The sequence below is a fragment of the Triticum urartu genome, chromosome 5 (assembly GCF_003073215.2).
Source record: "Triticum urartu cultivar G1812 chromosome 5, Tu2.1, whole genome shotgun sequence".
Classification (NCBI taxonomy): Eukaryota; Viridiplantae; Streptophyta; class Magnoliopsida; order Poales; family Poaceae; genus Triticum; species Triticum urartu.
Genome location: NC_053026.1, coordinates 495,414,535 through 495,427,467, shown reverse-complemented (window position 1 = coordinate 495,427,467; position 12,933 = coordinate 495,414,535). Strand labels below are relative to the sequence as shown.

Below are 12,933 nucleotides of genomic sequence, written 5' to 3'. Positions count from 1 at the left end.
TCATCAAAGCATACATTCCAACTCCGAGATGCTTACTCCAGTCCTTAGAAGGATTGCTGGAGCTTTGCATACTTATTAGCATCTTTCAGGATTGACAAAACCTTCCGGTTGTATCACATACAACCTTTCCTCAAGAAATCATCGTCGAGGAAACAATGTTTTTGACATCCTATCTGCAAGATTTCATAAATAATGCAGTAATCGCTAATATAATTCCAACAGACTCTTAGCATCGCTACGAGTGAGAAAGTCTCATCGTAGTCAACTCCTTGAACTTGTCGGAAAACATCTTAACGACAAGTCGAGCTTTCTTAATGGTGATACTTACCATCATTGTCCGTCTTCCTTTTAAAATCCATCTGTACTCAACAGCCTTACGACCATCGAGCCGTTCTGCCAAAGTCTACACTTTGTTTTTCATACATGGATCCTCTCTCGGATTTTATGGCCTCGAGCCATTTATCGGAATCCGGGCCCACCATCGCTTCTCCATAGCTCGTAGGTTCATTATTGTCTAGCAACATGACTTCCAAGACAGGATCACGTACCACTCTGAAGTAGTATGCATCCTTGTCATCCCACGAGGTTTGGTAGTGACTTGATCTGAAGTTTCATGATCACTATCATAAGCTTCCACTTCAATTTATGTAGGTGCCACAGGAACAACTTCCTGTGCCCTGCCACACACTAGTTGAAGAGACGGTTCAACAACCTCATCAAGTCTCCACCATCCTCCCACTCAATTCTTTCGAGAGAAACTTTTCCTCGAGAAAGGACCCGATTCCAGAAACAATCCCTTATTGCTTTCGGATCTGAGACAGGAGGTATACCCAACTATTTTGGGTGTCCTATGAAGATGCATTTATCCGCTTTGGGTTCGAGCTTATCAGCCTGAAACTTTTTCACATAAGCGTCGCAGCCCCAAACTTCTAAGAAATGACAGCTTAGGTTTCTCTAAACCATAGTTCATACGGTGTCATCTCATCGGAATTACGTGGTACCCAATTTAAAGTGAATGTGGTTGTCTCTAATGCCTAACCCATAAACTATCATGGTAATTCGATAAGAGACATCATGGTATGCATCATATCCAATAGGGTGCAGTTATGATGTTCGGACACACCATCACACTATGGTGTTCCAGGCTGTATTAGTTGTGAAACAATTTCCACAATGTCTTAATTCTGTGCCAAACTCGTAATTCAGATATTCATCTCTATGATCATATCATAGATATGTTATCCTCTTGTCATGACGATCTTTCAACTTCACCCTGAAATTACTTGAACCTTTCAATAATTCAGACTCGTGATTCATCAAGTAAATGTACTCAACATCTACTCTAATCATCTGTGAAGTAATAATATAACGATATCCACTACATGCCTCAGCACTCATTGGACTGCACACATCAAAATGTATTACTTCCAACAAGTTGCTTTCTAGTTCCATTTCACTGAAAACGAGGCTTTCAGTCATCTTGCCCATGTGGTATGATTTGCATGTCTCAAGTGATTCAAAATCAAGTGAGTCCAAACGGTCCATTTGCATGGAGTTTCTTCATGCATATACACCAATAGACATGGTTCGCATGTCTCAAACTTTTCAAAAACGAGTGAGCCCAAAGATCCATCAACATGGAGCTTCTTCATGCGTTTTGTACCGATATGACTTATGTAGCAGTGCCACAAGTAGGTGGTACTATCATTACTATCTTTTGGCATGAACATGTGTATCACTACGATCGAGATTCAATAAACCATTCATTTTAGGTGTAAGACCATTGAAGGTATTATTCAAATAAACAGAGTAACCATTATTCTCATTAAATGAATAACTGTATTGCGATAGACATAATCCAATCATGTCTATGCTCAACGAAAACACCAATCTCGATGGTAGAGGGAGCGTACGATATTTGATCAACCTTGGAAATACTTCCAACACATATCTTCATCTCACGTTTAGCTAGTCTCCGTTTATTCCGTAGCTTTTATTTCGAGTTACTAACACTTAGCAACCGAACCGGTATCTAATACCCTGGTGCTACTAGGAGTACTAGTAAAGTACACATTAACATAATGTATATCCAATATACTTCTATCGACCTTGCCAGCCTTCTTATCTACCAAGTATCTAGGGTAATTCTGCTCCAGTGGCTGTTCCCTTTATTACAGAAGCACTTAGTCTCGGGTTTGGGTTCAACCTTGGGTTTCTTCACTACAGCAGCAGCTGATTTGCCGTTTCATGAAGCATCCCTTTTTGCCCTTGCCCTTCTTGAAACTAGTGGTTTCACCAACCATCAACAATTGATGCTCCTTCTTGATTTCTACTTTTGTGGTGTCAAACATCGCGAATATCTCAAGGATCATCATATATGTCCCCGATACATTATAGTTCATCACGAAGCTCTAGCAGCTTGGTGGTAATGACTTCGAAGAAACATCACTATCTCATCTGGAAGATCAACTCCCACTCGATTCAAATGATTGTTGTACTCAGACAATCTGAGCACAAGCTCAACAATTGAGCTTTTCTCCCTTAGTTTGCAGGCTAAGAAAATCGTCGGAGTTCTTATACCTCTTGACGTGGGCACGAGCCTGAAATCCCAATTTCAGCCCTTGAAACATCTCATATGTTTCGCGACGTTTCAAAACGCCTTCGGTGCCTCAACTCTAAACCGTTTAACTGAACTATCACGTAGTTATCAAAATGTGTATGTCAGATGTTCGCAACATCCACAGACAACGTTCGAGGTTCAGCACACTGAGCGGTGCATTAAGGACATAAGCCTTCTATGAAGCAATGAGGACAATCCTCAGTTTACGGACCTAGTCCGCATAATTGCTACTATCAACTTTCAACTAAATTTTCTCTAGGAACATAACTAAACAGTAGAACTGAAGCGCGAGCTACGACATAATTTGCGAAGACCTTTTGACTATGTTCAGGATAATTAAGTTCATCTTATGAACTCCCACTCAGATAGACATCCCTCTAGTCATCTAAGTGATTACATGATCCGAGTCAACTAGGCCGTGTCCGATCATCACGTGAGACGGACTAGTCAACATCGGTGAACATCTTCATGTTGATCGTATCTTCTATACGACTCATGCTCGACCTTTCGGTCTCTTGTGTTCCGAGGCCATGTCTGTACATGCTAGGCTCGTCAAGTTAACCTAAGTGTTTCGCATGTGTTCCGAGGCCATGTCTGTACATGCTAGGCTCGTCAACACCCGTTGTATTCGAACGTAAGAATCTATCACACCCAATCATCACATAGTGCTTCGAAACGACGAACTTTCGCAACGGTGCATAGTTAGGGGGAACACCTTCTTGAAATTTTAGTGAGGGATCATCTTATTTACTACCGTCGTTCTAAGCAAATAAGATGTATAAACATGATAAACATCACATGCAATCAAATAGTGACATGATATGGCCAATATCACTTTGCTCCTTTTGATCTCCATCTTCGGGGCTCCATGATCATCATCGTCACCGGCATGACACCATGATCTCCATCATCATGATCTCCATCATCGTGTCTTCATGAAGTTGTCTCGCCAACTATTACTTCTACTACTACAGCTAACGGTTAGCAATAAAGTAAAGTAATTACATGGCGTTGTTTAATGACACGCAGGTCATACAAAAAATAAAGACAACTCCTATGGCTCCTGCCGGTTGTCATACTCATCGACATGCAAGTCGTGATTCCTATTACAAGAACATGATCAATCTCATACATCACATATTATTCATCACATTCTTCTTGGCCATATCACATCACATAGCATACCCTGCAAAAACAAGTTAGACGTCCTCTAATTGTTGTTTGCATGTTTTACGTGGCTGCTATGGGTTTCTAGCAAGAACGTTTCTTACCTACGCAAAAACCACAACGTGATATGCCAATTGCTATTTACCCTTCATAAGGACCCTTTTCATCGAATCCGATCCGACTAAAGTGGGAGAGACAGACACCCGCCAGCCACCTTATGCAACTAGTGCATGTTAGTCGGTGGAACCGGTCTCACGTAAGCGTACGTGTAAGGTTGGTCCGGGCCGCTTCATCCCACAATGCCGCCGAATCAAGATTGGACTAGTAACGGTAAGCATATTGAACAAAATCAACGCCCACAACTACTTTGTGTTCTACTCATGCATAGAAACTACGCATAGACCTAGCTCATGATGCCACTGTTGGGGAACGTAGCATAAATTCAAAATTTTCCTACGTGTCACCAAGAACTATCTATGGAGTCAACTAGCAACGAGGGAGGAGTGGATCTACATACCCTTTTAGATCGCGTGCGGAAGCGTTCAAGAGAACGGGGTTGATGGAGTCGTACTCGTCGTGATCCAAATCACCGATGATCCTAGCGCCGAACGGACGGCACCTCCGCATTCAACACACGTACGGAGCAGCGACGTCTCCTCCTTCTTGATCCAGCAAGGGGAGAGGAGAGGTTGATGGAGATCTAGCAGCACGACGGCGTGGTGGTGGAAGTAGCGGGATTCCAACAGGGCTTCGCCAAGCGCTGCGGGAGGAGGGAGATGTGTCATGGGAGGGAGAGGGAGGCGCCAGGGCTTAGGTGTTGCTGCCCTCCCTTCCCCCCACTATATATAGGGCCAAGGGAGGGGGGCGCAGCCTTGGCCCTTCCTCCAAGGAAGGGTGCGGCCAGGGAGGAGTCCATCCTCCCCAAGGCACCTAGGAGGTGCCTTCCCCCTTTAGGACTCTTCCTTTCCCTTATCTCTTGGCGCATGGGCCTCTTGGGGCTGGTGTCCTTGGCCCATATAGGCCAAGGCGCACACCCCTACATCTCATGTGGCCCCCGGGGCAGGTGGACCCCCTTGGTGGACCCCCGGACCCCTTTCGGCACTCCCGGTACAATACCGATAATGCGCGAAACTTTTCCGGCGACCAAAACAATACTTCCCATATATAAATCTTTACCTCCGGACCATTCCGGAACTCCTCGTGACGTCCGGGATCTCATCCGGGACTCCGAACAACTTTCGGGTTACCGCATACTAATATCTCTATAACCCTAGCGTCACCGAACCTTAAGTGTGTAGACCCTACGGGTTCGGGAGACACGTAGACATGACCGAGACGACTCTCCGGCCAATAAACAACAGCGGGATCTGGATACCCATGTTGGCTCCCACATGTTCCACGATGATCTCATCGGATGAACCACGATGTCAAGGACTTAATCAATCCCGTATGCAATTCCCTTTGTCTCGGTACGATACTTGCCCGAGATTCGATCGTTGGTATCCCGATACCTTGTTCAATCTCGTTACCGGCAAGTCTCTTTACTCGTTTCGTAACACATCATCCCGTGATCAACTCCTTGATCACATTGTGCACATATGATGATGTCCTACCGAGTGGGCCCAGAGATACCTCTCCGTTTACACGGAGTGACAAATCCCAGTCTTGATTCGTGCCAACCCAACAGACACTTTCAGAGATACCTGTAGTGTACCTTTATAGCCACCCAGTTACGTTGTGACGTTTGGCACACCCAAAGCACTCCTACGGTATCCGGGAGTTACACAATCTCATGGTCTAAGGAAATGATACTTGACATTAGAAAAGCTTTAGCATACGAACTACATGATCTTGTGCTAGGCTTAGGATTGGGTCTTGTCCATCACATCATTCTTCTAATGATGTGATCCCGTTATCAATGACATCCAATGTCCATGGTCAGGAAACCGTAACCATCTATTGATCAACGAGCTAGTCAACTAGAGGCTTACTAGGGACATGGTGTTGTCTATGTATCCACACATGTATCTGAGTTTCCTATCAATACAATTCTAGCATGGATAATAAACGATTATCATGAACAAGGAAACATAATAATAACTAATTTATTATTGCCTCTAGGGCATATTTCCAACAATGCACATCAAAAGAAGCCTTGCAAGCAAAGTGACTAATGAGTTAGTTACGGGATGATGTATTACGGAACAAGTAAAAAGACTTGCCGGTAACGAGATTGAACTAGGTATGAAGATACCGACGATCGAATCTCGGGCAAGTAACATACCGATGACAAAGGGAATAACGTATGTTGTCATAACAGTTCGACCGATAATGATCTTCGTAGAATATGTAGGAGCCAATATGAGCATCCAGGTTCAGCTATTGGTTATTGACCGGAAAGGTGTCTCGGTCATGTCTACATAGTTTCGAACTCGTAGGGTCCGCACGCTTAACGTTCGATGATGATTTAGTATTATATGAGTTATGTGATTTGGTGACCGAATGTTGTTCGGAGTCCCGGATGAGATCACGGACATGACGAGGAGTCTCGAAATGGTCGAGAGATAAAGATTGATATATAGGACGATAATATTCGGACACCGAAAGTGTTTCGGAGGGTACCGGGTACATATCGGGTCACCAGAAGGGGTTTCGGACACCCCCGATAAAATATATGGGCCTAATGGGCCAAGAGGGGAAACACAGCAGCCGGCAGGGGCTGCTGCCCCCCCCCCCCCCCCCCCCTCACCCCCCATATGGGCCAAACCATAGGAGAGAGGAAAGAGGAGAAGAGAGAAGGAAGGGGAGGGATTCGACCTCCCCCTTCCTTCCCTCCTCCCTCCTCCTTCCTTTCCCCTCCGAAAATATATACGTGGGGAGGGGCGCCTAGGACACACACCAACAATTGCTAGTCGGGTGCGGCACCCCCTCCGCAGTTTACGCCTCTGGTCATATCTTCGTAGTGCTTAGGCGAAGCCCTGCGCAGATCACTTCACCATCATCCTCACCACACCGTCGTGCTGATGGAACTCATCTTCTTCCTCGACACCTCTGCTAGATCAAGAGGACGAGGGACTTCATCGAGCTGAACGTGTGTAGAACTCGGAGGTGCCGTACGTTCGGTGCTTGATCGGTTGGATCTAGAAGAAGTTCGACTACATCAACCACGTTGTCAAACGCTTCCGCTTTCGGTCTATGAGGGTACGTGGACACATTCTCCCCCTCTCGTTGCTATGCATCTTCTAGATAGATCTTGCGTGAGCGTAGAATTTTTTTGAAATTGCATGCTACGTTTCCGAACAATTAGCTCATTGGAGGTTGGGTTATGAAAGATAAGAGAGATGATGGTTTGCACCTTTTCGATGCACTTTTTACATTTGTCCTAAAATTTCTATATGTGCACTTTTCAGAGCATGGTTAATAGTATAGTCAGTTGCTGCCATGTCAGCTAGAGTCATTATGTGTAGTCACTCATACAATAAGGGTTTTCTTGAACATCAGTACAGACACAAGCGCTCATATACACGCGCATACACTCACCCCTATGAACGCACACACGCACACCCTATCCCTATGAGCACCTCCGAAAGACTGAGTCGGCATATCATCTTGAGATTTACGAAGTCACCGTAGGCGCCTCGTCGCCGACGGGAACGTCTCCTCCCACTGAATGCGCATCGCCGGAAATCCTGAAATAAATCCAGGAATAAATGCGAGCACCAGGATTTGAACCTTGGTGGGCTGGGGATACCACAGTCCCTCTAACCATCCAACCACAGGTTGGTTCGCACTCATACAATAAGGTTGGCTATTAGACTACTATTCTTTTTTACCTTCTTATTTTCTCTTTCATTGTATTTCTTACTTTTGTTTAGGAATGCACATATAGTTAGGTTCATGTATGAGAGTTCATCCTCATTATTTACCCTCATCATTTTTCAGTGTCTCTCTCCTTCACGTAAACAAAAATGCCATGTAGTCGGACTATAAGGCTAGTCATAGTGGGAGTAACTTAGCTAGTAACATAACGCACTCCAATTTTTTTTGCTTATGTGACATTTAGTTAATGAGAAATGGTAACATAATATGTTGCTGTAACATAGCGGTTTTCAAGACAAAATGAGTCTGCAAGTTAATAAATGAAGTCTTCTATGACACTAAGGCTAACCATGGTGGGGATAACTTAGGTAGTAACTTAACACATTTCAAGACAATTTTGCTTATGTGGCAAGCATTTAATGAGGAGAGAGGTGCTTGGAATAACATAATATGTTACTGTAACAGAGCGCTTTCCGAGGTAAAATGAGTCTATATGACAATAAATGAAAAAAAACTATGACACTACTACTAAGATACTTTGCACTATGGGGATAGTAACTTAGACTAATGTGATGTATATGACACTAGTCTAAGTTACTCCCCACTATGACCAGCCTAATACTATGTTACTACGAAGGTGATAACTTAGACTAGTGTCAACTAGTATAAGTTACTCCCCAGTATAACCAGCCTAATACCACTTTTGTAGCTCTCATCGAACGGAGTGAGTCGGCCGGAATTTCATTTGTTGCCCCTCGAACCAGCAGTAGCCGAAACACCGGCCTATGCACCTATGCGCTGCACGGGCCCCGAACCTTCCAAAAAGTCCACTCGGACCTCACCATTTGCCAACTCATTCAGCCCCCTACCCCTTTCTTTCCGTGCCCACCCACACTCGGACCCTCCCTTCTTCCTCGCCTGAAGCAAGCAACGCATCTCTCTCCCTCCCTATTGCTATTCCTCCCTCGCTCGTGCAGATATTCTATACCCCATCCGTAGGTAGCTGCCCGGCCAAAACAACTCGCTCTCTCTCTCTCCACACGAGGAGCTCCCGATGCAGCAGCGCTACTATTCTGGACGCAGCCGGCCACTTGCATTAGGGTATGGCGCGCAACGACTTTGCAGCTGCAAGTAGCGGCCGGCTGGCCTTTGTTTAGCATGGGCTCAGGGCCACGCAGAGAAGACCGCCGCTTTATAGGCCATGCCTCCAGCTCCAACGTGCGTACTACGTGTGTGTGGGTGCTCTTCTCTTCCTCCACAGGGAGAAGAAAGAAGCAAGCAACCGGGCCGAGGTGCGCTGAGTCGCAGCCTCGGATCAGATCCACATCTACTGCTGGAGCTGTCATAATAACTGAAGAGAAAAGTAGCTAGTAGGTGCAATGTGAGCACACCCTGCCAAAACCATTTGTCCTCGTGGCGTAACCCAGCTAATCAAGCGAGCTGGACTGACATCGTGGGCAGTAGCCGCAGTACAAATTTGGAACAGCCCTGCAGCTGTAGGTCGGACTCGAGCAAATGCAGCTGGCCAGTTCAGGTTAGCACCCAGGAACATGGCGTGTTGCCGCCGACAAAACTAATGGAACCTTCCACTAATCAGACCGGCCAAACGCAACCATCATCTGCCACTAGAGCCACACAAGAGAGTACAGCGGCAGGCGAGCGCGTCCAGGCACGACGTGCACGGACCACCACACCGTCAATGGCCCCAGCCCCGCCTGGAACCAACTCGCTCCTGTCCGCCCCCGGCCCGGCCCCGTGCTCCGTGTCCGTGCGCGCGCGCTCATGGCCAACAATAATTCGTGCCCCGCGCCCCACACGACACAAGCACGTCAGCAACCCCAGTCAATCAATCAATCCATGGTGCATTGGGAATCCAGAGCACCAAATCTCACACCCCGATGATCACCCAGCGGTACGATCACCACTTGCGATGGCAATGGGGGAATCAAGTCATCAACCAAGCAATCCAATCATAGAGGAATCGATTGATGTAGTATGTAGGTATGAATCACATATACATGCTATTTCCATATATGTTGGTTGTGCCATGAAAAATCCTTCACATTAAGACCACCACCGGCGCTTATTCTCTGCACGGACGGGACGGAATGGACGAACACGCTCGCCACTTCACCGGCCAGGGCCTGTTCATCTTGTGTTGTTTGATGTACATGCATACATACATACACTCGGAACAAATGTAAAAGAAAAATGGAGGTGGAAGAAGAAACCATCGAGAAAAGGAAAGAATAAACAGACGGAGCAAACAATCGGCACTAGATTGGTCGGATCGGATCGAGCAGAGCAGGGCAGAGAGGTCGATTGATGGATGGACGCACGAGAAAGGAATCAAACTAGGCAGAGGCATGTACCATGCCGCCGTCACGGGCGGTACGCGCGTCGCGGCTAGAAGAGCTCCCAGTCGAACCGCGGGATCGGCGAGGTGCTGTTGTTGTTGCTGGCCGGCTTCGTCGTGGTCGTCGCGGCCGCCATGGTGTGGTCGCCGTGGCCGAGGACGTCGACGCATCGACGACAGCAGGTCGAACGTCTCCCAGCTCGCCGTGGGCGGCGCCGCCGCCGCCTTGCCGGTCGCCGGCGCGGGCTGCTGCTTGAACTGCCGCCGCTGCGACACGGGCGGCGGCCGCGGCGGCAGGTGCAGCGACCGGTCGCCCTTGGCTTGGCCATTGCCGGTGCCGTTGGCCTTGGGCGCCGCCGCGTTCTTGGCGCGGATGACGTCCAGCGTCTCCACGTACTTCTGCACCCGCTTCTCCTGCACCACCAGAGATTCAGTTCCGTTCAGCTCGCCCGCCCCGCGGCTAATTAATGTGCTCGTCAACGGAATCGGCGGGGAACTTAATTCGGCCGAGCGTACGTGCTGACCTGCAATCGCCGCTGCGCCTTGACCTCGCCGTCGGCGGCGATGGCGTCCAGCTTGACCAGCTCCGTCATGAGCGCCTCGGTGAGGGCGACCACGTCGGCCTCCACCACCTTCCCGCCCTTGCGCACGATGGCCTCCAGCGCCGACACCTGCAGAGCGCCACCCAAATTCGAATTCAGCACCCAACTCGATCGACGACGGCGGCGAAACAAAAAACAAGGGAAGCGCCGAGCACGAGCAGAGTGGTCGGTACCTTGGTGGCGAGCTTGTCGACGTCGAGGCTGATGCGGGAGACGGACTTGGAGGCGCGGTGCGCCTTGTCGGCGCGGCGCTGCTCGATGAGGCGCTTGGCCTGCGCGTCGGGTCCTCGAGGAGCGCCAGCTTGGAGCGGTCCTTGACGCCGGACATGTCGAGGAAGGCCTTGGAGTCCATCTCCTTGCCCTTGTAGAGCACCTTCTGGTCCTCGTGGTGCAGGCCGGTCTTCTCCGACATCATCTTCTTCACCTCGCCTGCACCCACCACCATTCACGCTCAGTCAGCAGCCAGCTCGAGCTCGAGAGGAGCCAAACCAAAAATCCGGCGAGCAAGGCGAAGCAAAGCAATTGATTGATTGATTGATTGGTTTGCGTGCATTACCGAAGGAGGCCTGGGAGCTGATGTAGATCTCGTGGGAGACGGCGTTGAACTTGACCTTGAGGCGGATGGTGGGCACGGGGGCGCCCGCGGGCGCGTCGGAGCCCGGGTCGCGCTTCTGCACCAGCATCCCGCCGGGCCGCACCTCCCACTCGTCCTCCTTGAGCGCCTCCTTGGCCGCGGCGGCGGGGGAGACGGGGGAGGTGGTCTCCTTCATGGCGTCCAAGAATGTAGCTTTGCCCTTGGCGCGCATCATCTTCTCATGATACGTATTCTATGTACCGCACAAGCAAAGAATCAACCGAGCAACCCTAGCAGCCTGCGCTACCCTCGCAAGAAGCAAGAACAATCCAAGCACGAGGAAGTAGCGCTAAGCTTCCCGCGTCCAGCTACTCGAAATCCAACTTCCTCTCGACAAACAGGGTCCCTGCTCTCGCCTTCAAGCCTAAAGAGCAGAAGAAAGAGGTCTTTTTGCTACTCGAGGCACCAGACCAGCACGGACATAACCCATATCGCGAAGCGTGCGACCAAGTCAGAGTGCATTACCCACATAAGCGTACGACTCATAATGTAGGACAAATGAAAAATTGTATGAGGGGATTCAGGCTGAGGGAAAATATCAGTGGAGGGTAAGACAGGATAGGACAAGGAAGGTGCGAAAAAATAACACACAGCGCAGTAATGAGCGCAAGGAGAGTATAACGCTCAGGGACAGGGCGGCAGCGGAATATTTATACTGGAGCAGGCCGAGAGGAGAGGAGAGGAGAGGAGGCGTGCATGTGGGTGGATTCTGGAGTAACAGACGGGGCAAGTAAAACATCCGGCGGTGCGGCCGCAGCCGACGGCAACCAACACAGCGCCGACGTGTAGTACGTACGCGAGGACGGCGGAATATACCGGGCCCGAAAGAGGGCCACCCCACCCGCGCCCCATTCTGCTGCATGCTCTTTCCCGTGACCAGACAAAAGTGGCGCCAGCGGACACGCACGCCGTTGGCGTGGGCAATGCCCCGCCACTGTTCCTTCTCTGTCCGTTTTTCGCCCCGTCCGTGTCGTGCGGTGGCATCCGAACCCGGCGAGGGCTTGGCCGGAAGAGGAAAGCGGGCGGCGCCGCCGGGCGTTGGCGTTTGGGCCTTAGCCTCCAAGCAACCGTCGCGTCCGGGCCAAACTCGCCACTGACTCGCGTGGCGATTGGCATCGGCGCACCAACCTCCCTTTTCCCCCTCTCGCTTTCGTCCTCCCTCCCTTGCACCACCTGCTCCTCTTCTCCTGCCCAAGCCAAGCCGGCGCCTTTCCATGCGTTGCCCGGCCCTGACGTGTCGCCGGGAGCAGCAGCGATCATCGGGGGATTGACCAGCCTCGGCCGGTGGGTGGGTACTGTGCCTTTGCCCCCGACCCAAGCGTTGCCGACCTGGGTAATAATAATCGGGGAAGTGACAGCCGGCGATCATGGTACCGCTAGTAGAATGAATCGCGCATGCATGCGCCGACGTACGTGTATCAGCCGCGAAAAAGGATAGGCACGCCCGCTCGCTCGATCGGTGGCCACCGCCAGCGGCGACACCTACTCTACTGCCCTTGGACTGGGAGTGCCTGTACGCTTTTGCCTTTATACTACCGTACTGATACCTGGAGCGTATCTGGCAACAGCCCGCGAAGCTGCGGGTCGACAAAGGGAATGGCCGCGTGCTGCAGCTGCTGTAGGAGCTCCTCATGGCCGTGTGCACCGGCCCGCGAGCGCAGAAGGGTCCGATCGTACGGACACGCGGTGCGCCTAACGTTGACCTGGTCAAACGCGTTGGTAAATAGTGTCAACT

At 49.7% G+C, this 12,933-nt stretch overlaps 1 pseudogene; it reads right to left on the bottom strand.

Annotated features, from left to right (window-relative positions):
- Positions 1 to 9,715: 9,715 nt before the first annotated feature.
- Positions 9,716 to 11,449, bottom strand: LOC125510083 (annotated as a pseudogene).
- Positions 11,450 to 12,933: the final 1,484 nt, after the last annotated feature.